The sequence below is a fragment of the Diuraphis noxia genome, unplaced genomic scaffold, assembly GCF_037042655.1.
Source record: "Diuraphis noxia isolate RWA-SAM2 unplaced genomic scaffold, SU_Dnox_SAM2 contig0005, whole genome shotgun sequence".
In the NCBI taxonomy this organism is placed as follows: domain Eukaryota; kingdom Metazoa; phylum Arthropoda; class Insecta; order Hemiptera; family Aphididae; genus Diuraphis; species Diuraphis noxia.
In genome coordinates this window covers 11,280,065-11,297,894 of record NW_028301715.1, presented here as the reverse complement: position 1 = coordinate 11,297,894, position 17,830 = coordinate 11,280,065, and the positions used below count along the sequence as shown (strand labels likewise).

At 30.8% G+C, this 17,830-nt stretch overlaps 2 long non-coding RNA genes across 3 annotated transcripts in view; one reads left to right on the top strand and one right to left on the bottom strand.

Annotated features, from left to right (window-relative positions):
- Positions 1–233: 233 nt before the first annotated feature.
- LOC149054898 (uncharacterized) lies at positions 234–3,760 on the bottom strand. The gene is made up of 3 exons (XR_016191909.1): positions 3,513–3,760; positions 1,094–1,248; positions 234–855 (listed from the first exon to the last, which is right to left on the bottom strand). It is a non-coding gene; the product is annotated as an uncharacterized LOC149054898 (long non-coding RNA).
- A 216-nt stretch (positions 3,761–3,976) lies between these two features.
- The window catches only part of LOC149054897 (uncharacterized), a 47,008-nt gene continuing 33,154 nt past the window's right edge, over positions 3,977–17,830 (top strand). For both annotated transcript variants that reach the window (XR_016191908.1, XR_016191907.1), the window contains exon 1: positions 3,977–4,502. This is a non-coding gene — a long non-coding RNA (uncharacterized LOC149054897). The remainder of the gene's footprint in view (positions 4,503–17,830) is intronic.

The following is a 17,830-nucleotide window of genomic DNA, read 5'->3' as shown; positions in this document are numbered from 1 at the left end:
ATTATATCATAATATTGTTATTATTATTATTATTAATAGACTAGGTATGTCAGTTGCACTCAAAATTATTTCAAACATGGCCACGTATCTGTTATCGCAACAGTCAAATGCAATTACGCGACCAAATAATATTTAATATACTATTAGTATTGATTAACGAAAAACATAAGATAATATAACTATTGAATTTCTAATTGACAAAGTCTGATAATTATCGGACAACGGTCGTTATTTGTACATTACCTAGTAATATTATTTTAGTACATAAAATATACTCCAAAACAGTGTATTATAGCTGTCAACTGAACCCGGTTGACTGAAAACCCGATAACCGTTTCGTTTGACACCAAAACTTTATTTTAATAAGACACATTAGTTTGTTATTTTTAATTAGAGTGAAAAACGAAGAAAATGGAGAGATGCATTTTCGGAGGAGTTGATGAAAACTAGTAGTAAAAGGTGGCACTGTAAAATCTGACCCCGGGCGTCACTGCGGTATAGGATATAGACTGTGTAAGAAAGTTTAATATTTTTGACAATGATATGTGATAGATCAAAAACATTGACATTTTAATTTAAAAATAATACAAAAGACCAAGATAAATGTGTGAGTATATTGTATAGCGTTGTACTTTTTGTATTGATACAATACAAATACAATAATAATATTGTCAATTAATTATTTGATTAATTTAATGTCGATATAGACACCCGATAGTGTGGAGACGGGTCTGTTTAGAACGATGGAGCCGTTGTGTCTGAAGCTATTTATTTTGTATTGGAGCGATTCGCAAGTATATCATGACCCGTAATATCTTAATAATAGTCTCCGTGTTGTGTACAGCGTCCTGGGGTCTGCAACAGTTTCAATATTTATACTAAAGATATTGTAGTTTCACGTTAAATCGGCAATCATATACATTTTCGACAAGCTGAACATACAATAAATACGTAATATTATTAATTATTATACGTACATCTACAAGCATACGTATTATGTCAGTCTCGGGGGTTGAGCAGTAAGCACATGCAATTATAATATAGATATACGTATTGTAGTGTATAAGATTAAATAATATTGACTATAACTTACATATAGCGCACACCAGCAAATCACTTCAATGACATGACGAGACGTGTACGTCGGACTCGTGGGGATGTGGGATCTCATTGAACTGTAGTGAATACACAAGTTTTGATTATTTTTCAGACGATAGATATAATATTATAATTCTGTACTTGCAGCACCTGTTTTCAAGTTCAGAATGTGTAAATATTATAATAGTTATTACTTTGGTAGGCGGGTACAGCGGGTAGGCTTCCGTCGTGTGTATAGTAACTGTCTATAAATATATAGTGATGTGTACTTATTACTTGTTAGTGTAAAAGGTAGTGTATAATGTTATTCCGATTGTGTTATCAAGATAAACTCTAAACAAAAGTATTTTATTATATCATGTGAAAATACTATTTTGGGAAATTTACTTTTTATTTCTGTCATAACGTGTCTATTGTTGTTCGACAATAACATTTAGTTTTATATTTTAAAATTAGAATGGCTCATTTAAACTTTATTTAAATAGTATTAAAATTTTCAAAATGCACATAATGTTTTTTGGTAAGTCGTACACTCGTACGTCAGTTAGACGGAGATAAAAAACGCATCGTTTGTATTTAATTATTATAAGTTGTAATTTTCCATGAGTATTAAATGTGGGGAAAATCACAAATCCGCTTCCTGTACAAAATCAACGAACCTCCAAGTAAAATGCACCCTCTGCAAATGACTACTCCTGCCAATTACAAAGGATTTACAATACAATTTATAACTGACCCGCAAATTCCAAACCAAAAACGTTAACAACCAACACCATCAGTCACTAACAATCCTAAACACCACTATCAACATTCAGCCACTGGAAACCCGACAAGACCACGTTCATATGCAAATGTGATAGAGGGTCTCTAATCATTCAAACCAAATCCTACTACTAAAACAACAATGAAATCTCATTTTTTAATTTTCTTGATGAATTTAAATCCATTTTATATTCCCTTATATCCTTCCTCACTACTGTCCCGAGGTCCCCTAAACTCTACGACGAAAACATTCACGTCATGAAATTCCTTTAATGGACTATCAGGGACATTTTTTTTTCTTAGGGGATGGCTAAAATTATATCAGTAGCACAAACACTGATAATTAAAATTTTAAACTAAAATATAATTAAAAAACTACGGGGGCTAAGCCCCTCCCCTAATTCATAATATTGCGTCTATCCGTCTATATGCAGCGCGTGCATATGTTAAATATAGACATATAATTAGTACCTATGTACACAATTGTGACTGTAGATATACTAAAAAATGTCAGTTTTATATACGCACAGTATTTATTTACTGAAATCCCTGTACAAATAATTTACAAGTTAAGGCTCAGTAAGCTCGTTGAGTCATTTTCAGTCCTTACATCATTGGCGTTCTCGCGTGAATATACCCTACGAGTATAAATCCCATTAAACATATTGAACTTGACATCAATTGACTAATTAACTTAATGTACTTAGTTAAAAATTCCTTCCATTTTTAGGTTTTGCGGACATATTATGCATAGGCAATACGCTATTATATCGAAAAAATAATGGAGATTAAATTGTATAATTAATTGAATAATAATAATTAATCATGTTTGAATGGTAAACGTTAATCTTAGGTTTATTTTTTACGTTCATCGCATCACTTAATTTTTACGGTCAAATGTATAACAATAGCTTATGATAAATAAAATTGTGTAGATTAACGACAAGAATTAGCATCGTTATTAAAACTAAAACAATTCTTTTTATACAAATTACTTGTGACCTCTGTATACACGAAACCAAATTAATATTCTTTCTGGATACCATCAATAAGGCAATGAGTGTTTAAATGTGTGTTACTGTGATGCATTAAAAATTGTATAATTTTATTATTAATGCAATCAACCAATAAACTAAAAAAGTAATGAACATGAGTATGAAATAATTAATGACAATGCTTGAGTTGAAACTAACTATAGTAAGGATAATAATGATAATTACATATTATATCCTACATATCCTGACGAAAACGCTCAACGGAAAATATGTTTTGTAGAGAAAAAAAAATGATAGGTGCGATTTATTTCTTTTTCCCCTATTCAGCTGATTTATATATAAATAAGTTGCACGGAGAGTCTGGTGAGATCATTTTGAGCCCTCTAGGATAAAGTATTTCGAATAATATAAAAATATCCACCCTCCCGCAGACCAACCTAGTGTGCATTGTACACCATAATATATAATAATGCGTTAGCAGCTGCGTAATTCAAAATTTCCAGGTCTGGGACAACGTGTTACGGTCGAATTAAATAGGTAGGAAGTTTAAAAAAAAAAGTAGCCGACACGAATATTTATCACGTCCGGTAACTATACGATAATTATAGTGTAGTTGCACAAATCCGCAAATAAATGACAAAAAAAATAAACCAATACCCATCGCAATGCGCCAACGCCGCCTACCAGCATAATATTAATATTATTATCGAAACACAGTGGCGGTCCGTGTGTCACGACACAGAGACAGAATATCGTCGGCTAGTCGAGTCTCGTCACCACCGCCGCCGCCGACTACGGAAACGGACGTACCGGAAGAACAGACCGTAAGTCCAGACTCGCGTTGCAACATTATTATTAGTCACAGCTCGCCGACGAGTAAAAACCCACGCGCGGTGGAGGCGACGGCGTCGATTGTGGTGAACTGGTGAGTGTACGAAATTCTTATAATAACAATAACGACAATATTATCATTTATGTATGGTATCATTGGTATCGGCAGTTCGGAGCGCCGACCGTAAGGCCCGTACGGGTGATCGCCGTTCGACATCGGTCGCCGGCCGTCGGTTTCTGTCGGTTTAACGGTTTTCGGCGCGCACCGCCGCGCGCGGCACAAGGCACGTCGCCGTCGTTGCCCGTTGGCCCGTCAGTCGGCATTTCAGGTTCGTGCGTCTGACACGTCCCCTCGTCCGCGTCGCGTTACCGCGTTTTCGTGCGCGTTTCGTCTTCGTAGTTGTCCGCTAACCGTAAGTGATCAAAATTTGGCGACACTCGCGCCGGTGACTGTTTCGGTTTATTTTTTTTCTATTTATTTTACGGTTGTTTTTCGTCCGCATTGTCCGCCCAAGTGCGAATCTCGTGTCATGACTGCGTCGACCGGATTACCGTAGCCCGCGGACCGCGGTCGGTTTTTACCCTTAACTTCGAGCCAGAGGTTTTTGCCGTCGCCCATCCTAGACGGCAACCACAGCCTTTCGCTAAGTCCAGAGATGCGGCGGAAGGCCTGCGGGTCGCCGTCGGGGCCGGCTCTCGTCGCCGTGCTCGTCGTCGCTGCCGTGATAGCTGCAGTCGGATCGTCATCGGATGGACAGCTGCAGGCGCAACAACCGCAACCTCAACAACAACAACAACCTCCACAACAAGCATCAGGTAAGGCCGCCCGTGCGTGTATACCGCGGAGATTTTTTACTCTCCGCAACCTGCAACACTGTCTTACGCGCAGCGCGCGCGCGCGGGGACGGCCACAACCGGTTTTCCGTGCGTGTGCGTCTACCTGTAGCTCTTTGTTCGTTCGGTGCCCGGTTTGGTGATCGGCGCGGAGAAGAGGTGTTTCTTCTTTCTTTACTCCCCTTCCCCCCCTCAACGAAAACACAACTCTACCGCGGATGACACCGCTTGTAATAATAATAATTATTATTCCCCCGCCCACTCCTCCCATACAACCGCCGCCGATAATGCAGCAGGTGTTCGCTCCCCCCTCCTGACCCCGTTCACCCGAGAAAACACCGGTGCGCTGCCGCTGCTCGGCGGTCGGATTGCTTCGACGACAATAGACTGACGCGAACTGCTGTCGTTTTCTTATTTATAATGGTATTATTATTATTATTACCTATTACTATTGTATTAATCTATACGGGTGTATAGGGGGAGGGAGACAGGGCGATCGTGCCAGAAAAAAAAAACGAGTACTTGGGTTAAGTTGTGTGTGGTAGAGAGAGAGAACGTTAACTTCAACGACCTATATTATGTGTGTTATACTACGTATGTACCTATATTGTTTTTGTGTGTAGGTAGGCACGTTGTCATCGCGTGGGACGCGTATATAAGGGCCGATGCGAGGGGCCGACGTCATTTGATTGTTTTTCCCATTTTTCCTTCACTTGCAAAATAATAATATCGTGTCTAGACGGCGGTTTTCCTTAATCGCCCCCTCCCTTTGCTGATTTGTTCATCAACACATTTAATGTTGTTTATTCTGTTGTGACTTGCAACGCGCACGATACGTTTGCCTGCCAATTGTAAATTAATATCATAAAAGTATTAAATAGTAATCACCGCCGTTTAAAACGTTGGAAGAAATCTGATTCATTCGCACGTTTTACCAACCGTCGTCTTCGTTTGTCTTGTACGTGTTCAAAGTCGTTCACCCACTAATTTTGAAATTTCGAATGGGGTGAACTTCAAATTTGTGATCTTCATATAACTTGTTTTGAAATGAATGCGGATGCGTTGTTTTGGTAAAAATCGACCTTTTCTCCCTATGGGTCGATCTAATTACTCGATCAGATTATAGGTGACTTGTCATTTAGTAAGTATCCAGGTTGGCACTTTGTTTTTGACATAATTTAGACACTATAAAATAATAATTGGTACCTATGATTTTTTTAAACTAAAACCAAATTTGAAAAATAATCCGAGGAATGTGCTAACGCACATTTTTGAAAAAAAATAAATTATGGTGTAATCGTGTACAGAACCCTATAAAGAGCCCACCTTCTTACGATTTTTTTTTCAGTACGTGCTCAATCGTGTATAGTATATATTATAGATGTATTATATAGTCGCCCGTTTATATTTTGTTGTCGACCGTCCCTGTACAATATATTAAGCTATATCGCGTGGTCTTTCGACCGTACTGCGACGACGTATTGTGATTATTATTATTGAAAGGGCACGACGATTCAACGTTTGCTCTGTTCATACAGACCCAAATTAAGGAATTTATCACGTGTAAGTAAAAGACAATATTTTTCGTTTTTAAACTGTGTTTCTCTGTTATGTCGATGAGCTCTTCGAGTTGTTTCTCAGAATTTGTGTTATACGCCATGTTTGTCGTTCTGTGTTGTTATGTCGGTCGGCGTTTCGAAAGAAAAATAAAACCTCGGCAGTTTGTGCTACAAAAAATCTCTATCTTCTTTTCCTCGTTTATAAATACATTTTTGCGTATAATAACAAAACGTAATATACAATCAAGAAAACTCTTTGTTTGCATATTTGTCGAACCAAACTCGTTGTGTTGAATATTCTCAAAATAATGTTGATAAATGTAAAATTATACATTTCTATAATATTGCATGGATTCGACGTTTCTGCTTTAGCCGTGAATTATAAAAATAATAAGTACTATTTGTTTGCACATAATATGATGGTGTTTTGATATAATTTATTAGTACATTTACCATAGTTATAAACTTATAACAATATATAATATAATTAAACTCCTCATGGCAATATTTTGAACTAAATATTATGATTTATTTGTCGATACCTAATATAATACATTTTACGTGTTTCTCTTAAAGATATACATACTGCATTTTGTATGTCCCTTAGGCTAGGCCTATCCGTCAGTGTTTATGACGTGTTTGTCGAGTTTTTCACACATCAGATATATGTATAATATATAATACAGCGCTTTTAACGTGGTATATGTCAGTGCACTCCGTTGTGTAAATTATTTAAAATTATGGTATAATCGTGTCGTCTTCCGTTACCTGGTATTGCTTATCCTTAATTAAAAATATGTAAAATTTAGAGTTGGCGTTATTATTACAGGTCCCTTCGTCCGCTATGCTCGTAGGCGTTTTTCGCCGCTGTTGTGAAAACTCAACAGTTTTAGTATTATTCTTTATAATTTTTTATAAGAAATTTAAACTTATTATTGTTTAACAGTTACTATCAACATTGTGTCATTGTTTACAATAATAATTCAGCTCTCTAGATTTTATCTACAAAATATTATTAGTAAATACGTATGTCGCTTTCATCAAAAAGACCAAAAATATATAATGCAAGGTGTTAAAAATAATAATTTAGTGCCTATACTTATGAAAGTTTAAAATATTACTTATTCCTGAATGAATCGCTATAAATGGAATGAGTTATGTTATGCATGTTTATGACTAAGTAAGCCGGTAAACTGTTGTCGCTGTATGTGTCAACAAGTGTCTTAGAGCGATAACGAATTCTGGCTGTACAATTGCATCATTGATAAAAAGAATCATTGTTATTATCATGACTCATTTGTATTAATCGTCCATCACTGAATGTTCTGGTTATAAATTATATTACGCTATTGTTCGACGTTCACACTGTGTGATCAGTTTTGTATTTTGATATGCAATTTATACTAACACTTAACATATAGGTTTTTTAAAATTAATATATATGTACATTTTCATGGCTGAAATATCGAACCTTCTACAAAAAATATAATAGTTTCTTACGAGGTTACTTCTTTTCAACTTCTTTTCCGAAAAAAAAGAATATATAGACAATAATGAGTTACTTTAACGGTTTTTGCATTTTTGCTACATATTCGTGATCATATTCTACTGATAGATCAAAAGAATATAAAATCAAATAGGTAGGTAGGTAGGTACTATAAAGAAAATTACTGAAAAATCTTTGCATTATTATATTTCTTATGTAGGTAGGTACAATTTGAAAATTTAGTTTAATATTAGTGATATGAAGCTATTTTATAATATTATGGAGAGTAATTACTAATTTGTCAGAATTCAAGTTTCTAATAAAAGGTTAAGAAATTTACTAAACACTAGTCAATAGTCTCGATAGTTTTTTTTGTTGAATTATTTATCAACAATATTCGGATACAGCCAATAATCTTTTAATTTAAACATTTAATCAGTGTATTACCATAAACTGATAAATTATATTAAAAGATAATTTATTAGTTACCATTAACCTACCTTGGATAAGCGTTGAACTCGGTAAGCTTTTCTGCTGATATAAAAGTGGCCTCAGATGTAAGCATTTAGTTGTGCATTTAGTTTATAATATTATGTAAATACATCGGTAACGTAAAATAAAAATAACTGATAAATTTTACCTAATCAAGTATGTATTTTACATACATGGTTACAAAAATACTAAAATACATTTATGTGAAACTACTATATATAATAATACCACATAGGCTTATTAATATCTTCAAAGAATATTTTTTTTCAAACTAATGTGTACATTATTTACTTTTATTTTTTGCCAGAGCAAATTATCAAATTTTTTCAATAAATTTGGCATTTTTATATTATTCTTGGGGTACAACCACCTAGATTCAATTTATGAATAAGTCTTATAATGTTCTAAGTTTTTTTATTTATCTTTTAAAATTCGTTAAATATTTTATTTCTGCTGTATATTTGACTGAATTCATGTGTTTGGAAGAATATAAATTTTCTTTTTTATCATACTCAGATAAAGAATATTGTTCATATAGTAACGATTTGGTTGAGTGGGTTTATCAATTGAGCAAAAATTTCTGCATAATATGAAGATACATCTTGGTATAAGTCATTAGTCCTGTGCCTTGTCCAACGTTTTTAATTCCGAAGAAAGATCAATTGGGTATTTTAAAATTCTTGGGTATACTGATAATAGTGATAAAACATTATTTAATGATACGTATATTAAAGTACCATAACAAAGAATAAATGTGATTATTATTTGTTATAATTATTTATTTGTGTTTTTATATTATTTTCGTTTTTTTTCATGCACAGCTTTGCATTGTTTATTTGTCATTGGATAAAGTATAAGCACAATTATTTCGCTAACTTATATTTGAATTCAAACGTGCGAGACGATTAGTACTAAAGTTTTTCATCTTGTTATATCCTTTCTTGGTCTACAATAATGAATAGTGTAATTATTGTGTCTAATTAAACAAAACGAAAGTTATGAGAATTGTTTTCCAAACAAAATTCACACGTTTTCTCAAGCTGGATCATAATTTACAATTGAAACTGGATTAAATTTTTTATTTTTTATTCGCTAAATTTTTATGTTGATTACTTCTGTAATTATAAATACGCCTTTAGTTTAATATTCGTTTAAAAATAAATACGTATTACAATCTTAACTGGCGTTATTTATGTCTATAAGAGGGATAAAAGGCCATATCGTTATGTACATATTTCGTTTGACTTAAGAAGAAAAAAAGAAAAATTAATATTAAATTATGATGTTTATGAAACTGAGTTAGTAGCAATTAATAGGTATCAATATTATCCCTATTACACATGTATTGGGATAGGGTATATGGCTTGTAAGATATTGATTTATGTTAATGGTTAATGACTTATGAGTAATGACTTACATAATAATTATATGGAGTGCAATAATAACTATTTATTAGTATAGGTAAACTGCATCGCTCAATAACCTATATACTACCTACTACCATTTCATGTTGGATTTGTGCTTGTATAATGTTGATATGTTTAATTTTAATGTTTTTTTTTAATAGTTATTAATTAAAATATAATAATTTAGGTACCTGATTGTAATTTAAAAATCGAATCTGAACAGAAAATTGACCAAAAATCGTTTTCTTGTAGAATGATTAATTCGGGGGGGCTTCGTAATATCTGAGTAAGCATTCCGAAATCCGGAATTTCCGGTATGTTGATAGTTTATGTAGGTACTATGTACACTGCTAAAACACGGTTAAGTATGAGCTCGACGGTGGCGGGCGGGTACAATTCACCGGTAACCACCATAGCCACGCTGTATCGTAGTCAGCAGCGGTTGCGGAGGGAAAGGAAACCGTTATATGGTCTCTTTATTTATTATTATTTTTGCATTGTGTCACGTACATTGCGTACAGGATTGCACTAAGTTGTCTAAATAATGAATGATATAATAATAATATACATACGCCTTGATAAATAAAAAAAATGTTGTTTTAAACTGCATTTCATTAATTATGTTTAATCCGAGATTTAAACCTAAACCAATTGAAATAACAGAATTCGTTTAAATTTGACAAACCCTAACAAATTTAAAAATATGCTTTATATTAGGTGCTAATTTTTATGCTATTTTATATTTACTTGACATAAAAAACCTGATGTGGCATTGAGATTTGAAAATTGATCTATCTATAAGATAGACTTATGATTAGTTTTCAAATTTTTCTTTGGATCCTAACGGATCTTAATTAAACCACATATGTACCTACGTGTAATCTGATATATATAAAAAATTCATTTTTCTATTCTAGACTCTAGTAATTAATAATCATTTTAAAGACGATAAGAGTGTCCGTCAATCTACCTCCGTATTCCTTAATAATACGCCTATACTTATTCATATTGGAAAATATTTTTCGTAGATACTATAGGCACTATTTATACGTATTGTATAATATAATATAATATAATAAAATATATAATATAATATAATAATATAATATTTGTATAACGTATTGTATAGTTACTAATTATATTCAATATATTTTATAATAATTGGAAATACAATTTACTTGATTAATAGGTATTGTTAGTAAATATACTAATTTAATACATTTATCGATAATACATTTTAATATTGGTACCATAGGGCGTAGAATAAAATATATGAATAACTAACGTGCTTTTTACGAATATGTGTGCATTACAATATATAATTTAAAGCTGACAGTTATGTTTAAAAACTGTTTCCTGGGAAATTAGCCGGCAATCATGAATTTTGTTTTTGTTGTGTCTTTTGTTCCTTCTTTACTGTCGTCATCATTATTATAATAATAAATTAATGTCGACCCCGAAGTTATTTTGAGACAAGTCGTTTGTGTACTTAGTGTGCGAAGTTAATAGGCCTACAACGTGAAAGGTTTGTGGAAGAGGATGGTAATGAAGGAAAAAAATGAACGTAATGAATTTCGTCAGGTAGTGCATTATGTTGGACGGTTCTTCGTTCAAATATACGCTGGTCTTCTACGAGACAGTAAAACGAAAGTTATATATCTGACGACAACCGTTCAATGAGTCATTTTTGTTTCCCATAATAATGTGTGGGTGTGCGTGGAGTATTGGGAGAAATGTGCGATCGCCTCGATCGATGATTAGTCGTTTGAATGGTGCGTAATAATAATATTACCCTTAATATTAGGTCCACGAGTATCTAAATCATAATGTCGGTATTCAACCGGATATCATTATTTTCTGAATAACAAAATATATGTATTCAACGCACATTTTGTATCAGCAATAGTGATTAATATAGCTCTGTTTGTTGTCGTTCAATACCGTATATAATTCCGAACATCGTGCATTTCGGTCAAGTACGTGTTTATTCATTATGATCTGAGTTCATCCGTTATGCTTACTAGATCTAGCCTACGTGATGCGATGGAAAAACATCAAATTTACGATTGTATAAAACCATATTTTGAAATAAAATAATAATATTGGTTATACTATTTCTTTATTTTCTTATTTATTCGTCTTTGTTGAAAACATATAACAATTAAATACTATATTTTAAATGTGTCATGTGTGTGATAATGAATATATGTATATAAAATAAAAAAGTGTTAGTACTGCTTTTTTTGAAATTTTCTTATATAGGTTCATCTATCTATGTCAATATATTCCCTTGAATCAGTAGTGTTAAGCTAGTGAGCATGGTGGTAATCTAGGTCAGTTAAAACTTAAAACTTAAAGTAAATCGAGGGGTATAAATAAATATTTATAGTATCCAATGTTTTCAAGCCCATGGTGAACTTTTCAATGCTGTAGACATTGTAATTTTCAAGATATCGAAAAAGATATTGCACTTAATTTGATTTTTTAATTGGTTTCAAGTTTCTTAAATTATTGATTATACTATAGGTAGGCAAATAGACAATTTTTGATTTGCATACATAAGATTTAATTTGTATATTTACACTACCTATAGGTAGTTTTCAAAAAAATATTATCTATCTATAAATACATATTAACATGCTGTATGCTGTATTTTAAATTAAGAGAATGCCCGCATGTGTTGTCTCCGTCTTACAAACGTATAACATGGCAAAATCTGTTTAGCGCGGGACAACTTTTCCCCCACAATATTTATAATAGAATTTTCAAAATTTCACTACGCATAGGTAAGAACTTTATCTATGTCATAGCGTCGTTATTTTTTTGATAACACAAACCAATAATTTTAAGTAATTTAATGAAAAAATAAAAATAAATGTATTTTCTTCAGCTTATAACTTCAATTATATTAATGTTATCAAAAATTAACGACGCTATGACACAGATAAAGTTCTTACCTATGCGTTGTGGAATTTTGGTAATTCTACTATAAATACAAAGGGAGTAAAGTTGTCCCGCGCTAAACAGATTTTGCTATGTTATACGTTTGTAAGACAGAGACAACACATGCGGGTGTGGCGTCCTCTTAAGGACATTTCTTTAGAGGTTTTTTAAAATTTGTGTTATTCATCTTACAATTATGATAAATATTACCTAAGTTTTTTATAGAGTTTTGTAAATTAATTTAATAACAACGAATATATTCTAAATTTACTATAGGTTATCTATGGTTGAACCAATTTTCTGAGTGCTATAATTTAAAATGTGAAAGTATCCAAAAGTATATTATAGTTTAATAATATACTTAATACTTATATAATTTTATTTAAGACTTGAGTTGCATAGCACTTAAAAGTGCTTTGAAACTCATATTGATCGATGCATAAAATTGTTATTGTTTTAAAGTTCTCTAATGCTGCCCAGACGAATCTGTGGATGAACGTTTGCAAAATCGACACACAATTAATTTGTCAGTCGCGTGCATCTAATTCGAATGATAAAATAATCCGGAGTAATCCAGCTGTATTTCACAGTAATTGTATAATTGATTAGAATTTTTAAGTATAATATTTTTTGTATCTATATTTTTATAATATTTATAATCAATGATTGTACAAACGGTTAAACGGTATAATATCTCATAATATTCGATCGCCTATACTTACTATATGAGCAAAATACACAAGTACCTGAATTATATTTTTATGCTCAGAAAGAGAGATAGACTCTCCATTCACCAAATTTATGATTTAATTACATTTCAAATAGTGCATAAAATTAAAGATACAGAATTAACAAACAATTATTATATCAAATAATGTAAATTATTATGTTTCAGTGATAATTATTTTGGTAGATATATCCAGATTTAATTATGACTCTTTTGTGATATCCAATCAAATAGGTATTATTGAATAATTCAAATTTTATACGTAGGAAAATGTATTAAAGTTAACGTATTCAATTTTTTTACTTTTAATTTATTAGGTTAAATTGTAGTTAGACAAGTCGATATAAGAATAAATTCTTCTTAAAACAAATTTATGTTAAGAATCAATGGGCGTTGGTTAAATACTACTGAGGGTCAAATGGAAGAATACTTAAAGTTAATAGATTGTATATCCCGCGATTATGGAATTATAAACTGGCACAAACGCGAGCGTAACGTTTAAACTTTTTAAACATTTCAGTTGTGCGGGTAATTCAACAAAAGCCACCACGTTAAAACGTTACGAACTTTCAAATATATATTTCACGATGGTTGTGATGGTTTTCTGTTGTATATTTTACGGTCTAATTTGAAGTCACTGATGATGTAAACCTAGTATGTCATATACATGAATTCAAATACCGTAACAAGGGTTTATCACTCTGAAAGCAATTCTGAATATGGTTACCAACAAATTGAATAATCGAGTAGTAATTACTTAGTACCTATGAAAAATAAATGATAAATGTATGTAGGTATTGTTATTATAATATGCTTTTAACGATAAAAAATAATAATAATAATAATAATAAAATAACGTCAAAATAATTGTGAGATTTCAAATTAAGTTTAAAGTAGGTAGGTACCTGTATTAATTTGACATAATAATAACATTTAATATTAACATTTCAAACATTTTTCGACTTCATACGTTTTAATTTTAATCAGAAATGAAAATATTCTAATATTTTTTTTCTGATTGTAGATAGATTTTAATTTAATTATAATATTAAATAATTATTGAGATTCATTAAACTCTAATTCTCGTGGATTGATTTATTATATGGATTTACGAATCAGACAAAAGGTCCAATTACTTTAGGTTAAGTTTTCTATTCGTGCCAAGTCTGTATAATAATAACATTGATAAAACGTCGTGTGACGCAACTGTGGTATGTTATACATGACGTGGAATAAGTCACGATTTTCAATAGGTAATGCAAAATAGTTATGGCGCAACGCAGAGAGTGCAATCAAAGTCATTGCACAAATATCTTAGAATTTTTAAACAAATAGAATAAAAAAAAAAATAAAAAAACAATAATAATTATAAGTAAAAACACTTGCCTATTTATAATATATTTTTTTAATTGATAAAAAGATTTAAAATCTATAAACGTAATTTGTATAGGTACTGTATGTACGGTATTTTAGAGATTTTATTAATTGTACATTCTAAACAACGGAATGATTGGTGGTGTGTGTATATAAATGGTATTTTAATTTATTTATCTACTAGTTTTGTTAGTAAGGAAAAATCTCGGGAAAAATGGACTAATAAAGTCTATTACTTCCCCATTTAATAATATTATTTGACCTTATTCAGTATAATATATTATATTATTATGTGTTTACAGAACACAGAAGGCTATTCTAAAATTATACATGTGATTTTTCTTAACTTTTCCTTTTTTAGTATTGTTTTGTAATTTATAATGATTCTACAAATTTAGAATTCTAATATACTATTATTGTGCTCTTTTCTTAAATTTATTTTTTGGAACTGGTACCTATTTATTGCCTTTAAATATGAAAATTACTTAAACGATTATATATTATATTGAAAATTAAACATAAGTGTTATTTTAGGGACATATTTCTAGTCTCAACATTTATTTATAAAGGACTAGCTTTCGAACATAATTTTAGATTTATAATATGGTTTATAATATTTATAAATTGACACGAATATTAATATAATAGTACCTACCTATACAGCTATAAATTTAATGTCAAGTTACAAATACGATTAAGTAGTACTAACACAATAATATTAAACATGTTCCTTTCACTTATTAATACCTAGTATTTTCATAATTTTTTAGTATTTAAGTCATTCATATTAATTGTATTTGTCTCAATAGTTGAGCAGTACTAATAATTTATTTTGGGCTCATATAACTTAAATGTTTAGTTCTAAGTTTCATCAAAACTTTTTATACCATCGTATTTACATTACATAGGTATGTTTTATTCTTAAACAGTGTTATTTGATTTGAATTTCGTATCTTTTTACTTTTACCATACTGTAAAACCAAGTTAATTTAACTTATTTCTGTCCCTTTCGACTTTTCAAACGAACCGGAAATTAATAACTCTTTAAACCATACACCACTAGTATCTAGAAACACAATAGTCTATAAAGGGTATTAACGGGTTGTCTTCATCATATAAGTTACAAATAATGTGGTTGAACGAGGGGAGGGGGTGTCTGGAAGTGATGTGTTCTTTCTATATTAATGTTAGGTATATCCTAAAATACCACCCAGTCACCGTACTTTTGTGCAAAGCACACTTGATAAATATCATGGGATAGGATATAACTTCATTGGGATAGTCTTTTATTGTCCTTAATCTTTAAATAATATTAAATCTTATTATTTGCTATACATTATTTTAATCATCCATCCCAAAATAAAATAATTTGTATTGTTTATATAATATGATTACAAGAAACCTTTGACTGTAGACACATTTGTTATCATTACATATTACTGGAAATAAAACAAGTATAAATGATTTGATAATAAGGTACAGTTTAAAAGTGTAGGTATAATGTGTATCAAATATCTGCAAAAAAAAATGTGTTGGCCTAGACTAAAAGATTATGCTGTACTTAAGTTTAGTACCTATATCTCTCTAGAACCTATATATTAGTATTTATATAATATAAATTTATGTAATAAAAATTGTTTAAAATTTAAATCAGTAAAATAATTTTACCATGTATTTTGAATACCATAGATATAGGCTACACAAGTATTAAGTTTATAACATAATGAATCTATTCTTTATTTCTTTCTCTATAACCCCTAGCTATATTTTATTTCAGTATTTTTAAACAAGTGATAATTTATTAGGTACTTGGAGTACCTATATTAAATAGAACTATTTTAATCATAATTAAAAATTTGTAATATATTACTAAATGCTATTGAAAGGGCTATCAAATATTTTAAAAATAATAAGTATTGCATCCATTATAAACAGGCACATATTGCACATGAAGTAACTTTTGTTAATGGAATTTAATATTAATTTAATTTTAATACAACCATACTTAAATTTAACGTTATATTCAGTTTTTATAATGTTGATATAAATAAAATTCAATTTACTGAACCCTTTGTTATTAGTTCATCAGTCTAACTTATTTGAGTCTTACTTATTTAGAGGTATTATTTCATTAATTAACTGACTACAACAGACTTGATTTTTCTACCATTTTTCTCCCTACGATAAATGCCTAAACGTATTCACACACTATGCACATATGTGTACATTTATTATATAATATATAAGGCCACTTGCACAGAATAATGTTGATTGTGGCCTGTGAAAATATTGATTGAATGCATTTAATATATTTCATTTTTTATATGAATATTGATTTCATCAATTGGTTTTGGGTTAAAACCATTGACAATTGTTTTGAATTATAAAATGATTCAAAAAACATTAAAAAATGTTTACGGACTCTCAGTAAAAAGTTTCATATAGTAACCAAATATAAGAAATCGCGTTAATTTGTATTGAAAAAAAGTAATGATGTCTACGTTTCATGACGTTGCGTGTTTAGTCATCGTCGTCAACTGTAAAAACACAAATGTATGTTAAAATATATCACTAGAAATATCACTGAACACTGGTGTATTTTAAATTATTCCAATAGAGTACGTACCTACAACGATTTTATTTATATACTGATTTTATTTTAAATTTTTAGCATAAAATTTGACTTCAATGTAATATACTTGAATAACGTATTATTTGAAAATACCCGAAAATACTTAAATATTATTAATGGAAAGAATACTTAAAATTCTCAACATATTTACTCACCAATTATTTCATGGTTCTTTGGATGCATTGATCGTATAAAATATAATCACTTTGGTGTCATCAGGTTTTTTAATATTGGGGTTCTCGAGGCTTTTAGGTATCTGCAGAGGTTATAGGTTAGGTTATGAAAATAAAATAAAATCTTGTGGAATCTCAAAAAGACCACAAAGCATCATGTGGAGGTAAAGAATTATAAATAGGGTGACCGTGAACTATTTTCACGTACAACCATTGTTAGAAAATCGCACATGTTTGTTCATTTTGTTGGAAACACAACAGGTGTCCATCGTCAATGTTAGGTAAAGCATACAATATGAGGTATTTTTTTTTCCCAGGGGAGACTGTTCAAACTGCTCAGCGTTTTATATGATAGTTTTTGTAAATCTTGATTTTGAGTATTATTAAGAGGACGTGATACCCACATGTGTTGTCTCCGTCTTACAAATGCGTAACATGGTACCTACATTTTTCGCTCAGCAGAACACGTGTAGCTCCGTTAACTTAAAAATTAGAGTGAACTGACCTCTTATAAAATT